This window comes from Genypterus blacodes, unplaced genomic scaffold (genome assembly GCF_046128005.1).
Source record: "Genypterus blacodes isolate CSIRO-AG114 ecotype Tasmania unplaced genomic scaffold, CSIRO-AGI_Gbla_v1 ptg000073l_1, whole genome shotgun sequence".
NCBI classification, from domain to species: Eukaryota; Metazoa; Chordata; class Actinopteri; order Ophidiiformes; family Ophidiidae; genus Genypterus; species Genypterus blacodes.
The window spans coordinates 3,420,767-3,439,278 of NW_027466883.1; the positions used below are offsets into that span (position 1 = coordinate 3,420,767).

General features: G+C 46.7%; 1 protein-coding gene across 2 annotated transcripts in view; it reads left to right on the plus strand.

Annotated features, from left to right (window-relative positions):
- Positions 1 to 5,073: 5,073 nt before the first annotated feature.
- fndc3ba (fibronectin type III domain containing 3Ba) overlaps positions 5,074 to 18,512 on the plus strand; it is a 70,889-nt gene continuing 57,450 nt past the window's right edge. The window contains exon 1 of one of the 2 annotated variants that reach the window (XM_076157868.1): positions 5,074 to 5,178. The gene's annotated coding sequence lies outside the window, so the exon portion shown is untranslated. Of the gene's footprint in view, positions 5,179 to 5,230; positions 5,654 to 18,512 lie in introns of those variants that run through there. The other variant, XM_076157869.1, reaches the window with a different exon arrangement.

The following is an 18,512-nucleotide window of genomic DNA, read 5'->3' on the forward strand; positions in this document are numbered from 1 at the left end:
AGTCAAGGGACATTCCATTGGCATAGTTGCCAACACCCACCACTCCGATGGTGGTGTTGCCCGGCATGATGTCACCTGCTGTGATGTCATGAATGGAAGGTGTTGAGTTGGAGCTGAAGACAGCAGGCTTTGGAATAAGCACAGATTTGTGAATGCGGGGCTTTTCAATAAAGCTTTGGGGAAGATCCCTGACAAGACTGAGGAAGCAAGTGGAAGAGAGAGAGAGAGAGAGAGAGAGAGAGAGAGAGAGCGGGCGAAAGAGAGACAGAGAGACAGAGAGAGAGAAGATGAAGTGATATGAAACAAAAGGAGAGAGAGATGTATTGTGACTGTGGGATATAAAGTGAGAAATGGGCACGGAAGTCTTGAATCACTGGTAGAGTCCCGACTGTTCTCGACATACAAGAAATCCTGTAACCAAAGATAGATAATTAGGCATGAATAGCTGGAAACTGTCTTGTGGCATCAATTTTATACTCCAAACAGTAGCAGCAGTGGTTTGTTTAGCTAAAAACAACAAGTTGATGAATAGCACTGCACCTCAATAGGCTCTGAAACTTAACCTGCATCAATGGAAACTCCAAAGAATGAGGCGACACAGCACCAAGGTTGATCTCTTGGGACTGCAGTGCAATGGTAGAAGCCACGGATGACAAACATGCTGAAAAAGACTAAAGTAGCATGTATTCCTCTTGAATACATTTTAGGAATATACTTATATTGTATATAGTCTCTATATACAAGTTACCAAATGTTTCCTCCCTCAGTCTGGCATCATAAAGGAATACAATGTTTCCTTGATTTGTACTCAGATGGTTGTTTTAACAGCTGATCTAGTCTTCGGGATGCCACTCGACTCGTGTCATCAGCAGTTTCACATCTGTACTTGCCAGATGTCGTCTGCTCTCACAGTGGAAATCCACTGCACCTCCCACTGTGTCTCACAATGGCTGAAGGATACCATGTTTTTTCTTAAACTTTGTCACCCCGTTTTGTCTTGCCACAGCCCATGATGCGTTCTGTAACTGCTACAGTGGAATGATGCCATCTTGAAAAACTACACCTATGAGATCATCATACTAACAACTCATATCCTAACTAGCTGTGCTCAGACGCTGTCACTGTTTGTTTTCCCTTTGTCTTAATGTACATGAACAACACATATCCTTGGTCTCTTCACTGTTTTCAGGGGTTTGTTTCTTTTCTTTCCCTCTGTATGTATAAAAACAATTTCAAACATTGTCCAATAACTGGATGCTCATTGTAATGTATTTTACAAAATGAGCACGAAATTCTGACATGAATGAAATGAATTGCTTTGATTTTCTGCAGGGATTTACAAAGTCGTCTGTGTACCACAAGGGGGCGCATAACGTGCAACTAGTCGTACACGTGCCACAGTTTGAGAATCCCTGCTCTAACCAATGAACACTTGTTGATGTATTCTTGCTGTCAAGCCTTTTCGATACACATTGAACAGACATACAGTAGCATCTGTTACATGTACAGCCCTGAGCATGTACACACACAAACTCAAACACTGCAGAAATAGGTGAAGTGATTGACGGTCCAGCCAGCTGAGAGAGAGAGGAGAGAGAGAGAGAGAGGGTTCAGACAGAGACATGTCTGCTCTTGTTGGTGTGTGGGGAACTTTGGTTTGACTCCTTTGAACTCCTGATGTGGCAAATTCCAACCTCACATCTATGTAGGAAGTTCCACAAACAGACACACACATGCACAAACACACACACATGCAGACACACTGTTTTTCCCTGATGCCAGATGCCCGTTATCAGCTGTCACCTGGTTTCTCATCTGCCTTCATCTGAGCATATGTGCGCGTACACGTAAACATAAACACACACGTATCACTTTAACATGTAGAACTGGAGTGAGGGCATAATTAACATCCTGAACGCCACACAGAAGTGTTGGCTGTGATCCAGGAATCTCTCTCCTTGCTTTCTCTCTGTCTGCCATAAGACGATACAGTGCATGCTATCATATGGCTGGACGCATTCCACTTTACTTCAAAGACCTCTGGCGAACGGCGTGTGCATGATTATAGGGAGGGCTTACTTTAAAGAGCCTCAGAGAGAGAGAGAGAGAGAGAGAGAGAGAGAGAGAGAGAGAGAGAGAGAGAGAGAGAGAGAGAGAGAGAGAGAGAGCAGCTGGGTTGGTGGTAAACATCTGGTTGATATGGGGGCCTGGCCCTGACATTGTACAGAGGGAATTGCTGCCGCTCTGCTCCAAGATCTGCTCCCTCCAGTCTTTCCTCATCCACTCTTCTACCACTGATCTAATCTAATGAGTCTTCCTATCCAGCAATACGTCGCTCCTTTTCTCTATCTCTTTTCTATCCTGTTCTGGAATTCCAAACTATCCAAGGTGCACTACATAAGGCTTAAATTGCAAACAATGTGTTTTATCATCATCTCTTCAACAGGCATTCCCACGTTCTTCCTGCCAAGAACCCAAACATGTGTTGACACATTATGAATAGATGAATCTGCACCCTATAATTTATAATGCTAGCTGTGCAGACATAGTGACAAAGCTTCATTTTCAACCAATACAACCGCCTCCATTGTTGCTTCTGTGCACATACACAGAAATATGAATCAAAACATAAAATAACACAAATATTGCAGATGTATTGGATAGGGATATTTTTTACATTGAGATACATTACATTACTGGAGATTCCTTTATATCCTATATATATATATATACCAGTGAGGATACCTAATCATTTTTTTTTGTCATTCATTGCATTTGGAAAATCGAGATTGTGTTGTAGACCTATAGGACTTTATTTTACACAATTTAAGAGAAGTCGGTTGTTTTCTCTGAAAATACGGTAAACTACGGTGAAGATTAATATTTGCTTTTAACATAAATCTTGGACACTGCTCTAATCTTTAAGGCCAAAGCTGTAATGATTAAGAAGAAAATAATTGCTTTGAGATAATTGCACTTAAAATCAAAGCTGAGCCACATGCACTTAATCTTTTAGTTTATCCAACTTGATTTGAACTTGAAGAACTAAGAGACGATATCAATTCAATAAATCCCAATTGACTGGCAACAGAGAATTTGTATTTTTTTTTGTATTTATTTATTATGTTGTTCATTTCAATTTCGTGTTCAATTATGACTTTATGCCTGCCATATTTCTTGGCCCTGGGGGACGATTACAGTTTATTGAACTGAACTGAACTGAACTAATTCCTCACAGGCACAATGCCCTGGTCTGTGGCCATGTTTGCTTGTATGTACCAATGGCTTGGCTTTACACCATTGGCTGTTTTCTTAGTGCAGTTACAGGAATGTTTGCGCATGTGTGTGTATGTGTGTGTGTGTGTGTCTGCAGCAGAAGAGAAATCTAGAACTCAGGGGCAATGAGTGTATTTGGCTGAGTCTGCTTGCTTAAAGGTACAGCAGGCAGAGGTTGATTACTGTTAGAGACAAACACTCCCCATTGTTACCATTAATAGATCAATTTGCTTGCTTGCTTTAATGTAGTCTACTGTGTATCTGTATTCTATGTCTATATATATTCACCATCTGAATCCACAATGCATTCAATCAGTGATAACAAATAGTACTGCAACTAGTCTCCTATTTTTCATTTAAAGTGCACCTGAGACCACTTTGGGTGAATTAGTTTTGCATCCATTAATTGGAAGATGTCTGTGTTCGAAGTGCAACCATCCACATTTTCGCACCGAGACACTTGGCAGGTTTGATGCTTTGCTCTCGACATATACTTGATAGCTGCTATGTCTTAATTTCAGGCATCAACAAGCCCAAATCATCCCTCGCACAGATACAATCACTCTGTATATAGTGAAACAGCTGGAATACATCCATTTAAGGGAAGCTGAATGCAGATACAGTTACAGACCTAAACATGATCTGCTCCTCATTGTATGTCTGACAGTTTGTGAGGTCTAATGATGTTTTTGGAATTTCTTTACATCAAAGGTTGGGTGATTTCACTGATTTATATTACTCCTCTTTTCTTTTCAGGTTGTCAGTCTATTTTAATATGTGTTGTTGGACCAATAACCCTTGGACCTGTCAGCAGATGGAGACAGGGTTTCAATGCCACAGACGCAGACGTGTTCAGAAGGACTTTGGCCTATAGTCAATTTTTTTGGAGTCATTTCGACATTTGGCTGACAGACTTAAGCAAATGCTCTACATGGCCTAGTTTGCCTTTGTTGTCACAGCAGCGTGTCTGGCAAATTGACATCCTGTTAATGTTGATTGTAATGATTTTAACAATTTTCTTTTAGTAAATTATCTATCATAAGTTTCATATTTTGTAATACAGGTTGCTGCTCTAGTTTTGGGAACAAAGATATTCTGTGTCACAAAGATAACGTGGAGGGTAAAGCCACCTAACCTGTCTGACCCATGCTTTTATTTGCAGAACAGGGCGCACTCGCCTTTTCAGAGTGACTCAACCTCTTAGGACAAAAATACTACTACTATTTACAACAACAAGAACAACAACAACAACAATTATTACATTACGATCATTTGGCAGACACTTTTATCCAAAGCGACTTACATTACATTACATTACCACCCTTCGCAGAGGGGGGAGCAATTGAGGGTTCGGTGCCTTGCTCAGAGGCACCTCGGCAGGGACTCGAACCTGAGACCCTCCTGTTCCCAAGCAGAAGCTCTACCCACTGAGCTACTGCCTATAAATACTTTTACCAAGGTTATGAATCATATCCTGTGATGTATGAATACATGAGCAGATATGTGAACATGAACAGTATGGAACATGTTTTGGTGTACAAACATATGTACACTTCACACTGTATATGTCATTTAACGTACTAATAATGTATACGTATCATGTATCAATTCGTCCTTATACATTTAACCCTCCCCTGTCAGTTTTGCTCGCGCACGCACTCCTGTCTGGCTCTCGGCGTGCGCCACAGAACAGGAACGTGTCTGTTTTGGCTTTTGTGCTGCGCGTGTACATTACGGTAAAAGGGGGCGGGCTCTCACCTCCATGTGCGTCGCATTTTTTTGATTGACATGGCGGAGTCTCCCAGTACGCGTCGCGCCGCGCCAGCAGACAGGCAAGACCCGACCCTGGGAATAAAAAAACGCGCAGCTCTGTCTGTTTGAAGATTATTTTATTGCAGCGAGGTGAGTTCTCTTTACAAATGCTTTTCACGGTCGCGTCCACGCCCGAACAACGGCGAACCGACGCCGACGGAGCGGGCTATTAGGAAAGTTTTCGAAAGTGTGTCTCTTGCTTTGCTAGTGTGTGTGTGAGTTTGGAGAGCCGAGCGCTGACGCCGGCAGTCTGGGCCACTTGGCCAGCGCAAAGGAAAAAGGAAAACTGCTTCAGTCCTGCGGAGGAGGAGAAGGAGAAGGAGGAGGAGGGGGGGGGGTGAAACGAAACTTTTTGAGGCTTCTTTCTCTATTTTTGAAGCTACAAGGAAAAAGCTAAAGCAGCGCGAGGATCCATCGGTTTCATTCGTCAAGCTAGTCGAAAGTGAACGCGTCCCGCTTTTGGAATCTGGCTCTTTTCTTTCCTCCTTGGTCCCGATTTCTCCGCTTCTTTTTTCCTTTTTTTTGGCGAAAGAATGTGTTTTTGTCTCGGAGGACCTCGGATGGAGTGAGTGCGCAACAGGAGAAAACACGCTCTGTCGGGCTCATTTGTGCGGCGGGTTGCCCTTGTGGCGCCGCGACTCATATTGTGGAAATGCTGTGTTGTGTTGTAGCATGAGAAAATCAGGAAATGAGCGGTTTTATAGCTGGAAAATAACTTGGGATAGGAAGATGCTGAGGCAGTCACATTTGACAGGGGTGTGTGTGTGTGTGTGTGTGTGTGTGTGTGTGTGTGTGGGGGGGGGGGGTTACGAAATCACTGAATTGACACTGTTTCATTTTTTTATTGCGTCTGAAAAGAGTTGAAAAAGTGTGACGAGACTCGCACTTAAAGCGACTTTTCATATTTTTGTGTGTGTGATTGCAGATTGTAAGGGGAAAAGGTTTGGAGAAGAAAGATTCTCTCAACTCCAGCATATCCTAGCATTCCTTCCAGCCAGGCTCTCTCTCTCTCGCTCGCTCCCTCTCCCTCTCTCTCTCGCCCTCTCTCTCCTCTCAGAAACGACTACGTGTCTGTTTGTGCAGGCAAGACAAATCTCTCTCTCCCCCTCTCTCTCTCTCCCTCCCTCTCTCTCTCAGCCTCTCTGATGCAGACGTGGAAATCAAACATTGGTCTCCCCGGTTGAAACGATCGATTACCCCCCCTCTAACCCACCCCACCCCGCCCCCACTTCCACGTAGGCCTACTTAGATTTCTTGAAAGTAGTGACAAAAAAGAAGATGAAGAAGGGGAAAATTTAATAGGATAAAAGCGCCAAGTGTTCGGAAATGTAAAAGATGCCAAAGATGAGTTGTGATCCCCTTTTTCTTTGGTGGTCTTACGTCATGTTTTTCTCTAATAATAGGACTGAGGGGTTAATTGTCCTGCTGTCATGATAAAGAGAAGAAGGGGGTATAATTGGGCTGTGATTTGGGGAATGTCGCATTATTCCCTGCTGTGGGTTCTGGATCCAGTGGGCACGTTGGAGAGAACAGACAAGGGGGAAAAACTAACCTAACACATCTCTCTCACACACACACACACACACACACACACACACACACACACACACACACACAAGCTTACTTTTTGAGGGGAGAGAGAAAGAGAGAGAGAAGCAGAAATCTGATCCCAAATAGATGACGTCAGATGACATTCCTTTGGTGGAAGGCTGATGTGGCCATCCACTTCTTCTTTTTTCTTTTTTTCAGAAAAACCGATAGAATTTTTTTATTTACCAGGGAGGTTGGGGGTGTGAGGGAGATGAGGGGAACCATCTGAAAAGGTGCATTAAGGTAAGAATGCTCCCTCTCGTGCATGAATGGGCAAAATTTGCGTTGCCTCTGGAAGTCCCGGACATCCAAAAGTCCCAAGCATCAACACCTAAAGTCAAGGTGTTGCATACTTGGACGCGTAGACAAGGGCTTTGCCTGGAGCCACAAACATATAGACAAAGGTAGGATGTGTCTGAATTTCCAATACGACTCTACCGCTGTCATTCCCATAGTTACTAAATGGGTAAGATAGGGTTTCAGACTAAGGATGATTCTGTAACGCAGCCCTGGGACATTTTTTTTCCCCCTTTGGTTTCGGTTACAGTTGTTTATCTGCGATTGCTTGTTCAGCCTGTTGTGTGTGAATATGTACTGAATCTGTGCTGCTGTGTGTGTGTGTGTGTGTGTGTGTGTGTGTGTGTGTGTGTGTGTGTGTGGTGTGTGCCTTTTGGAGGGGACTAGGAGTACCTGGGTGCTGCTGGATAGCCTGAGATTCCAGGTGCTTGGGGGGAAAAAAATGGCCCTTTACTTTTACTTTTTACAGACTTTTCAAAAGCAGAAAGTCCAACCATATCGCATTATAACAAGCCCAATGAGCCTCATATCACTGCACACTGTTATCTGAAAGTTAAGCTTCTTTGGCTTCAACATTTATACACAGTAAGAATGTAAACAAAGCCCACAGGCAAACATTTGAGAGGTTCTGATACTGCTCTCAAGCTGGCTCACTGAACAGGAAAGATGAAATTCAGCATTTTTTTTGTTTTTGTCTTTCTAAGGCGGCGCGACGGCCTTGTGGTTAGTTTTATTTTCTCCCTTTCTTCACATTTGTCCTCTGCCGGCTGTGCAGCGGGACAGGAATGTGGTGCGTGAGGATCAGCGACGGCACAGTGCGAGTCAGGATTTGCACTGGCACGGTGATGCAATTGCCAGCAAGTGATTTGTGTCTCGGCTTTGGAAAAGAAGAAGAAGACGAAGAATAAAAATGGGCTACAATTATATAAGAGAGCAGAGGAATGTTTAGACTGGAGGCAGGTAGAAGGAGGGGGGCCATTGTCGCTCTCCCTTCTGTTTCACTTGAATGGGCAAGGGATTGAATAACACTTTATAGAAGTTACTGACCTGTGTCCTTTAACCGGCGCAGCTTTTGTCATGCAGGTACGATCCACTTATTGCTGTTGGTCAGCGCGGCCGTGCGTCAGCTCTTACATGCCGCATAAATGAGACATTGTTGGATTCCACCTAACCAGTTTGTTTTATTCCCGTCTAAGTGCCTGAGCCGTGGTGTGACACGTCACACGGCAGGCGCAGGTGCCAAGAAACACAACTCACGTCCTGATAGGAGAGAAAGATCTACGTATCCGCCTCCCAGCCTGCCAGGTGTGTGTGTGTGTGTGTGTGTACTGTGTCAGTGCGGGATGATTTGCCCTCATATCCCAAGATGGGTTATTCTAAGCGTGACGAGGAAGTTGCTCCCATGTTTCATGAGGCCTCGTGATGCCAGCAGCATCTGTTGTTACTCTGTCTAACCTCAGCCACAATCTGGGTTCTCTGCTTTCCTTCCACCAGCCCAGCTCGCTGGTTCGCTGTTCAGGTACGCTCCGTTCGAAAACGGGGTCAGGGAAGGGGCAGGACACTTGTCATTGTGTGCAAGGGGGTGTGTGTGTGTGTGTGTGCGCGGGACCGACAGGTAACCTAGAACATGTTATCCGAGGGGTAATGTTACCTGAGCACTGCTTGCGTGTCAGAAACAGAAGCTGTAACAGTTCTAGAGTTACGGGCAGGACAATGCCGGCGTGGAAAGTGTGTGCGTGCATGTGAAAGAGAGTCGGGCCAGAAGAGAAACCTCATTACAATTTGCTTCTTTTAAATGTTGCTTTTCCAGAGGTTAAAGTTTACTTAACCGCGCACTGAGGTTTCTATTGTGTTGTGCACACGGTGTAGCAGCTGCAGTTAAGTACACGTTTAACACACGCACGGCCCAGGCAGCTTGGGACAGATTCTGAGTTTTGGAAGGATTGATATGCGATTATCATTTTCTTTCAATCCAAATTAGGCTGGATGTGATGCAGGTACTGTTTTTACTTTGATAATCTTTGATGATCTGTCAGCTGTAAGTAATTTTGACATTATTTGTCATAATCCCCAACATTTCTGACGATTGACGAGCTGTGAGAAACCTCGCGGAGGTATTGCCGCGGTTCAGCGGTGACGTCGTTCACCTTAAGGAGATTCGGAGAGCTTTAGGCTGCACAGACTCGAGGTAATCCAGCGTCTACGTGCAGTCTGGGGCATTTCTGCAAACAATAATCCATAACTGTCCCTGTGTTTTAAAGAACCACGTGTGCAGGGCTTTATGAGGTTTGCCATCAGTCAACATCTGTTCCTCCGGACGCAACAGGTGTGCTTCCCCCTTTCCATAGACCGATGGTCGGTACCGTTACTGCAAGGTGAGGCGTGGCTCGGACCGTCCTCTCCGTCCTGCTGCCGTGAGCAGCCAGGTTCTCTGATCGCCGGGGTCGGGATTGGGTGAGGGAGGGAGGTGGGGTGGTTGTGGCGTTCCCGATCGGCAAGGTCGCAGGGTCAACACCTGGAGAGCAGCAGGAGGGAGAGACTTTGTAGCCTCTTGTCTTTGTGGTGCACTGTAAAAACGCTCCTGTATGCTGGAGCTGATTGGCCTTTGAAAATGACCTCAGCATACAAGGAACCGGTATTTAATACGCTTATACTTATTTTTATTATAATAACAAGCTCTGGGCCCTTTTTTGTGTTTTAATCTTAGAGGCTGGAACACTAAAATACTGCATATTTTTTCAAGAACGCGCGTCATGCTGTCATACATTTGTGATTGGTTGAGCTATTTACGCTGTGTGTGTGTGTGTGTGTGTGTGTGTGTGTGTGTGTGTGTGTGTGTGTGTGTGTGTGTGTGTGTGTGTGTGTGTGTGTGTGTGTGTGTGTGTGTGTGTGTGTGTGTGTGTGTGTGTGTGTGTGTGTGTGTGTGTGTGTGTGTGTGTGTGTGTGTGAGATCGGTCATGCTTTACCAAGTGTGGTAGCTTCCTGTGTTTCATTTTGATTCTAATGTATTGGCCAGTGGAGGTTTGCATGCAGGGAACGTGTCAGACTAGAGGACATCGCAAATCAGAGCGTTTATGATGCAAATGGAGATCGAGAGAGGGAGAGAACTAAGTGATGCTTTCACTTTCCATTTCCCAGCCTCTCTTTCACACGCACGCACGCACGCACGCACGCACGCACGCACGCACGCACGCACGCACGCACGCACGCACGCACGCACGCACGCACGCACACACACACACGTTTTCTCTCCCATATGAACGGAGGCTTTTTGTTGAAGTATCCCAGCATCTCATGTTTGCATGGCACGGAGCTGTAATGTTTACCCTCCACCTCCCTTTCTCTTCGCCTCCCTCCCTCTTTCCTCTGCCTCTGGTTCTTCAGAGCCCGGCTCCTTTTCTTTCTTTCTTTCTTTTTTTTTTTTTTTTTTTCGTGTGTCCCTTGATAATTTCCTACATTGTTGACAGTTGATTTAGAAGAAGATAAAAGAAGCCTTTCAACTTCTCTACTCCCCTCCTCTCCCCCTCTTTTGTCTCCTCTCCTCCCCACCCTCTTCTGTCTCTGCCTCTCTCCTCTCACCTCCTCGCTTCTCTTCTTTTCTCCTCTCCTCCGTTTTTCATGTTTCAGTCCAAAAAAGACAAATCCAGATGTTTTCTCTGACAATATGATCGCTGGTTTTTCAACTTAAAATCCCCCACGACTGTCATTTAAGTTATAAGATATCTTGATCCCTTTGCTTTCAAAGTAGTAAGAATTTTGAGTGTACATTTTTTTTTCGACTTTAACTGAACACTCCCCCTCTAAGAATATCCTCTTTAACAAAGCACAGATTATAGAAGATTGTAGCTCTGATGTTTTATTTTGAAATTTGTTTTGCACACTATATTTGATACTGCATATTAGCTTAAACATCTCTTGGCCCATTGATGCATTTGAATACGCATCATTGTAGACAGGTCTGCAACTAATGACGAATTTCATTCCAATTTATAATGAATTGATGAATTCTTTATTAAATCGATTGATCCTTTAATCGATTAAATGTCAGGAAAAGTAAAGAGAACCGGCAATTATGTGGCATTCAAACTCCTTTAAATTGATTATTCTTGCATGACAGATAAATTAAGTGACTGTAGAGGGCGCGACAGAGCGGCGGGGCCAGAGTGACAGAGCAGGACGAGAGACCCGACGTTGACGTGAAACGGTTATGACAAAGTGATAAAAGCTTTAAAGGATCCACAAATTAGGCTGTCAGGCTTCTCGTCTAACTCCAGTTTTATGGACGCGCGCTCGCGAGAAAAGCCAAAGCGATTTAACTCAGTGCCGTTCTGCACCCCCCCACCCAGGGCCCCCCTGTGCAGTTCCCAGGGTTAGCGGCTCTACAAATAGCTTGAAGAGGTGTGTGTGTGTGTGTGTGTGTGTGTGTGTGTGTGTGTGTGTGTGTGTGTGTGTGTGTGTGTGTGTGTGTGTGTGTGTGTGTGTGTGTGTGTGTGTGTGTGTGTGTGTGTGTGTGTGTGTGTGTGTGTGTGTGTGTGTGTGTGTGTGTGTGTGTGTGTCAGCCAGCCAGCCAGCCAGCCAGCCAGCCAGCCTAAGGGATCAAGCGCACACCTGTACACATAGACACACACACAGTCAACTATACGTGCCTACATTAGCATGCCAGGCGTGTTGGCATTGGCGGGCCCGTGGAAAGTTCCGCTTGTCACTAATGGCCGTTTTGTTTTTAATGCCCTTCTGCGAGCGTCTGGAGTGTGTGTCAGCAGAGTCCGTGTGTGACGGGGTCGATGCATTTCAATAGGGTAACTCAACTTTCCTTCTCTGATTGTTTTGTGGCCCAAATGTCACTGCCACCATTGCCAAGCAGCTTGGTTTCCTGTCGTGTGTGTGTGTTACACATTGTCACATGTTGGTGGCTGTGCAGAGCCAGAGTTGAGTGTTCTGTCCAAAGCGGAAGTAGGGTTTTTTTTTGTAATGTAAAGTCACATGTTTTATTGCTTTCCCTTGTAAACCCTCCTCCAGGGCATGCAGACACACTTCCATCCTTCCCTCCTTGCCCCCCCCCCCTAACCGCCACATACCTGTCATTTCTTATTCTGCCACTCTGTCTCCTATTTTACTTCTCTCTCCTCCACCCCTCGCCCTGAAGCCGGAACCCTGCCCCCCCCCCCCCCCCCCACCAAATCACAAAAACATCCCAAACACCCCCTCACTCACACCCCCTCACTCACACACACACACACACACACACACACACACACACACACACACACACACACAAGCGCACAAGCTGGCAGACAAGCAGGCACAAACACACACACACACTCATATCCCTGGCCCCGTGTGTGAAATCCTGAGGCTGATTGAGGAGGAGGAATGTGACCTTGTGACCCCAGGCTGTGGGGAGGGGTGTTATAAGTGTGTGTGTGTGTGTGTGTGTGTGTGTCAGGGTGCAAATGGAATGTATGTACACTTTCCATCAGCTTGCCATTCCCAGAAGTGTTCCCTCATTTTTCAGCCCAATTAAGTGTTCTTTAATGGATTAAACGGCACTGCCTGCTTTTGTACCACACTTGCTCTCTAGACATGCATGTGCGCGCACACACACACACACACACACACACACACACAACCAGGAATTAACCATGGGAGTAGGCATTTGATGAATGATCCACTGAGCTATCCATTCAGTATTCATTTACTCTGCCATGCATTTTGATAGATTGTGTGTGTGTGCATCCCTTCATCCCCCAGACTTAGTCTTAGTGTCATCTTGTCTGTGAGAGAGGAGACAGGTTTCCCATGTAGGTGTGACTAAATAGCCTTTCGCTGTCCACACACACACACACACACACACACACACACACACACACACACACACACACACACACACACACACACCACCCACTGAGATACCCTTTTCATGGCCCATAAAATTGATGATCTGAATGTCTCTCGGTGGTATGTCTGTGTGTGCCTGTCCGTCCATCCGGGAATGTGTGTTTGTGCATTCATCTGTGTATGTGTGGGAAGGGGCTGGAGTGTGTGTGTGTGTGTGTGTGTCTTGACTTGGCATAACCGTCTTAATTGAGACTCATGGCATGCAGCCTTGATGGAGCTGAGGGGCACGCTGTGTGTGCAGGGCTGAGCGGCAGCAGGTCAGCTGGCAGCGGACCAGGGGCTTTTTTGTCTGTCTCCCCTCCGTCACTCCAAACTCGCTACCTTTACTCATACGGATCATATGAACATCATCGGGACCTAATCGCTTGGAACTTCACGCTGATAATGAAGGGTCGGGCCTCTGAGCAAACTAAGGGGCAGCAGAACCATACAAGCGTTGACTGTACACACTCACACACCAATATGTGAAGAAGAGCAGAACTCATTCGTTGTTGCCAAATCAAACTGTTTGTCTGCTATCTGGATACTTTGAGGTACTTGTTGGTCACTCATAATTACACAAATCTGTAATTATGTAAATACCTTCTGACGTGTACTGCAGCATAATTTGTGAGTGCTCTCGCACTTTATTTTTTTGGGGAAAAACCCAATAACACAAACCAAGTGGGAAAGCTTTTGTGCATAGTAATGTGTTTTTATGGTAATTGCAACACTGCCCCTGAAAACTCGCTTTACTGTAATACACTGAAATCGTCATACTGACCACATCCCCCTATTTCCATCTCTCTCTGCTTCATTTTCCAGACGTGTACACACACACACACACACACACACACACACACACACACACACACACACACACACACACACACACACACACACACACACACACACACACACACACACACACACACACACACACACACACACACACACACACACACACACACACACACACACGCACAGAGCATCCAGTGTCCGACGCCTGTGGTATGAGTCTCATCCTGTGGTATGAATCTGGCTTTTGGGGTTAGACTCCAGGGACCCATTAGTTCAGATGTTTATTGTGGACTGTACTTTTTTAAGACCCACAGAAGATTTATTTTGTTAACTCATTGTAACCAGAAGCAGAATCATACCGGCGTGCTGATTGTCCAGAATTTAGACATCACGGGAAATTGCGGCCCGCTTTTTTGCTTCACGAGGGGCTGCGGCGCTGAGTTACGGCCCTGTTTTGTTTTGGAGTCTGGGCTCAGCTGTGAGTTTACAGCCGCGGCGCAGGAGCGAAAGCCCCACACTGGGTATACAATGCATTGTGTGTGTGTGTTTGTGTGTGTGCATATGTGTGCGTGCATGCTTAGTTTTGTGTATTGGAGGTCGAGCATGCCTGTGTGTGTGCGCACACACTTGGCGTATTTATGTTGGTGGGTGTGTGTGCGTGCACGCCTGTGTCTGTGTGCGCAGTGAGGAGGAAGTGGCTGTGTTTGTTTAAACTAAGCACGCTCAGCCATGTGGGACAATTTAGCGGGAATGAGAACCCCGCATCCCCCCAAATACACCCGCCCCCCCCAAAAGTCTGCACTGCTCTCCTCCCCCGAAGCCTTTTGAATGGGCGGCTGTCTTTTGAAGGCTGAGGGGTTGTTTGGGAAGTAGGGCCAACAAGGGGTGGGAGGTGTGGAGGCGGAGCAAAAGTGAAGGAGGCCAGGGTAGTGGCGAGACAGGTTAACTCTAAAGTGGGACAGAGTGCATCAAAGTGCAGCCAGTGTTGATGGGCTGCTTCTTGCGAGCACAGTGTAGCCACAGCAGCGGTACACAACTGCCACGTGAGAAGGACACACGACCAAAGCCTTGGATGGTGACGGGCTAAGACGCAGACTCGGAGCGGACCAGACTCCAAGTCTCTCCCTTAGTTATCTCCATGGCGACGCCAGAAGAAGAAATCACTCTCTGGAACCAACCCTGACAACTCTTTGGTGTTTCCTTTAGCCTCCGGTGGTCTGCGTCGTGTTTATGTACTTTCAGGGCTTAATGAAGGCGTCTTTGTGTGTCTTGCTTCACGACGAACCGCCTTTGGAAACTCTTGTCGATGAACATGGTTAGACAATTCCGCATAAATGTTCCCTTTTGTTTATAACCCCTAAAGTGCACAAGTGTAGGGCAGTGGAGTAATGTGGAGGGGAGATGACCTCACTTCATTACCTGCACGTCCAAACCTGACAAGCCTGACGTGCTTGGACTGAAGCGCCCGACACCAGCGCGTGTCAGGGGTGCCTGTAACATAAAAATAACATCATCAGTTCACCAGCAGGGATAATCTTAGAGATTGAGATAGAGAGTCAAAAAGGAGAAGAATAATCTGGAAGTGCTGCTGTGAAGAAGGCGAAGAAGACGCACATGTGCCTGTGGGAGAATAGGCACTTCCTCTGTATCAAAATGGCAACGACAGCCAACATTTACAAAAAAACAAACGATGAAGCCGGCGATGGAGAAGAACACGCCTCTCGCGACAATCATGTGCGTGACATAGGTGGTGAAGATGAGGGTCGTTTCGAACGCAATGACAACAGTCACAGGCCATGATGAGTTGGCACTCAAGTATAGGTGGGGAGAGAGAGAGAGAGAGAGACAGAGAGACGTCAGTCATATTGGCCCTCAGTGTTTCCAGCTGGGATAAATGATATCACAAAGTCACTTTGTCTCTCTGTATTTGACTGTTGCATCGCCTCTGTTTATATTCTGACTCCTACACAATGACCCACATTGTTTCACTCCGCTTCCCCATACACCCTCTCCTCGACCCACATTGTTTCACTCCGCTTCCCCATACACCCTCTCCTCTCTTTTCTTTCCTCTTCCTCTCCTCTCTCGACCTACGTAGCTGCTACGTGGCAGGGATCAGGCTTTCAGGGCCTCTACTGTGGGTTTTACTGCCTGCTGGCCCCCTGCCCAACCACACACACACACGCACACACACACCCACACCCACACCAGCCAGCCCAAAGGCCTACAGCTGCAGGAGGGAGGGCTCGTTGGCAGATGCACACATCTGCTGGAACAGGCGGTGCTAATGTGAGGCTAACAGCTAACACAGAACTCCCAGCATCCTCGGCGGTGCAACACAGAGCTGGTTATAAATGGTTGGCCTCCACGAATAGCCAAGGGAAAGTGGAGAGCACACTTCAAACTCGCTTTGCTTAACTCTTAATTTTCTGGACTCATTCAATTCTCTCGCTCGCTCTCTCTCTCTCACTCACACACTCTCACACTCACAGCCTGCTGTCTGTGGTATGAGAGGCAGGACTAATGTTTGTTCTGGAGCAATAACACAATTAGGATTCCACACATTTCTCCCTCCACACACACACACACACTCGGCCCCTCTCTCTTCTCCATTTTCTCCCCTTTCTCCCCCTCTCCTTTCCCTCCTTCCACTCTTTCATCGGCTCTTTGCACTCGACCCCCCTGACAGATTTTTGTCAATCCCAGAATAAAGACAGATAATATTGATTCTTAACTCCAAATTGCTTTTTTTAAGCTTAATACTTCAAGATTTTGTGTGTGTGTGTGTCTTATTCCCGGCACAGCTTTCCTGTCCGGTCCGTTGCGTTTCCGCCGAGAGTTTGATGCAGGTGATCTTCCATCACACACCAATTAACCTTTCTGTCTCTCGCACATGCACACACAGACACACACACTTTGGCGGAAGTGCTCTCCCACAGCTCCTGACCTGTGTGTAAAATAGCCATTTCCTCTTCATTTTTGTTCACAGAAAAACTGATGCCTCACTTTCCCCTCCCTCCCTCTCTCACTCCTCCTTTTTTCTCCTTTTCTTTCTGCTTTTGCACTCCCTCTACTGTCTCATCACCTTTATTTCGCCGTGACCCTGTTTTATGTTCCACTGTGTGTTGAGGGAGTTGTCTCTGGTCTTTGCGTGTGTGTGTGTGTGTGTCTGTGTGTGTGCGAGCAGTTATGTAACAGTAGTCTCTCCCTGGGAATGGGTCGATGTGTCTTTCAGCGATGCTTCCACTAACCCCCCCCCCCCCCCAGCTGATGATTTCCCGCTGGCCAATCGGAGGGGGAAGCTGTGTTTTGACAGGAATTTTTCAGGAAGGCGGGTCTTTCCAGGAAGTGGATGGCAACAGAGTTAGATGCTGGACTCTCTGGCTGAGCTGCTGATTTCGTGTGTCGGGAAAGATTGAATTGTGTGTGTGTGTGTGGAAACAAGTTGATCAAAGTTTTGTTGTTGTGACTTGCATGGCTGTGTAATAAGAACGAGGGGGGGGGTTTGGCAAGAAAGTTTCCGTGTGCCGCCTGACTCTGTTGTGTCTGAGAAGTTTTAATCTCCAGAAAAGCTCTGTAGTAAAGGGGGGTGGGAAGGTGGTTAGGTGGGGGGTGGGGGTGGGGGGGTCATCTGTTTCTGCCCCGGCGTGTTCCTGTAAGCCAGAGCCTGGAGATGAGAGGATTGGATCGGTGGGCGGGAATGGGATGGATGGGAGGATGACAGGGGAGAAAGGCTTTGCCCAGGGTGCTCATTTTCTGTGTGCAGAGCGAGGGATGAAGGCGGAAGGGGCGGGGGTTAGAGGGGGAGAAGTGCTGAGCCTGTCTTTTACCCGGGCTGAGTCCGGACTTGTCGGCCCTCTCCGGCTGCACACAACGATCTGCAGAATGCCTGGCATTCAGAGGAAACGGAGGCGGGCAAAAGACGGGGAGAAAGAGAGGAAGAGTGTCGATCTGCAGGCCCCTGTGAAAGGAGAGAGACAGAGAGACAGACGCAGGCGGAAAGAGAGATTCCATGTCGTCTTATGCAGAGTGACAGTTTTGAGATTTTATCAGACACCAGCCGACACCAGGATGGGTGGTTGTTCCCGCGATTTGCAGAAGTGAGCCGGCGAGCTATCAGAACATCCGAACTTCCCATCTGCCTTGAGTTATGCGTAACCCCCACACACACCACACACACACACACACACACACACACACACACACACACACACACACACACACACACACACACACACACACATCGACCACAGTGCAACCTTGGAGGCGCGTTTTGCATTCTGAGAAGTGGAGAGACGCTTGTTTCATGCAGGGGAATGTGGGACGTGGCAGTGACTCCGCTTCCCAAAACACTGTAGAATCGGCACGATAAGGCCAGCGAGCAACTCTGGGAAACTCACACACGCACACACACACACACACACACACACACACACACACACACACACACCGACACACAGAGCATTTGACCATGCTGCAAACACGCACATCAGAAATCCGCTCTCTGCTCAAAAATGAATCCTTAACTCCTAGCTCATAGTTAATTACACTTAATAACAGTCTCAGCCAAATGTGGCATTGAGGTATTGTGGCCTGATTTAAACTTTTAAAAGAGAGAGAGAGAGAGTCAGAGAGGGAGAGTTGTTAAAAGGGAAATGAGAGCCATCAACAGCTGTTTGGTTGAGGCGTTCATTCATCATTAGATGCGGTTTGTTGAAGTGCTGGATCTCATCTGTTTTGGGGGAAAAAGGTGCCCTACAGGCCTCAGTTAAGGGAGTTTGAAGAGGATCTTGTTCATGCATGGTTTGTTTCAAGTGTGTGTGTGTGTGCGCGCGTGTGCGTGTGTGTGCGCGCTTGTA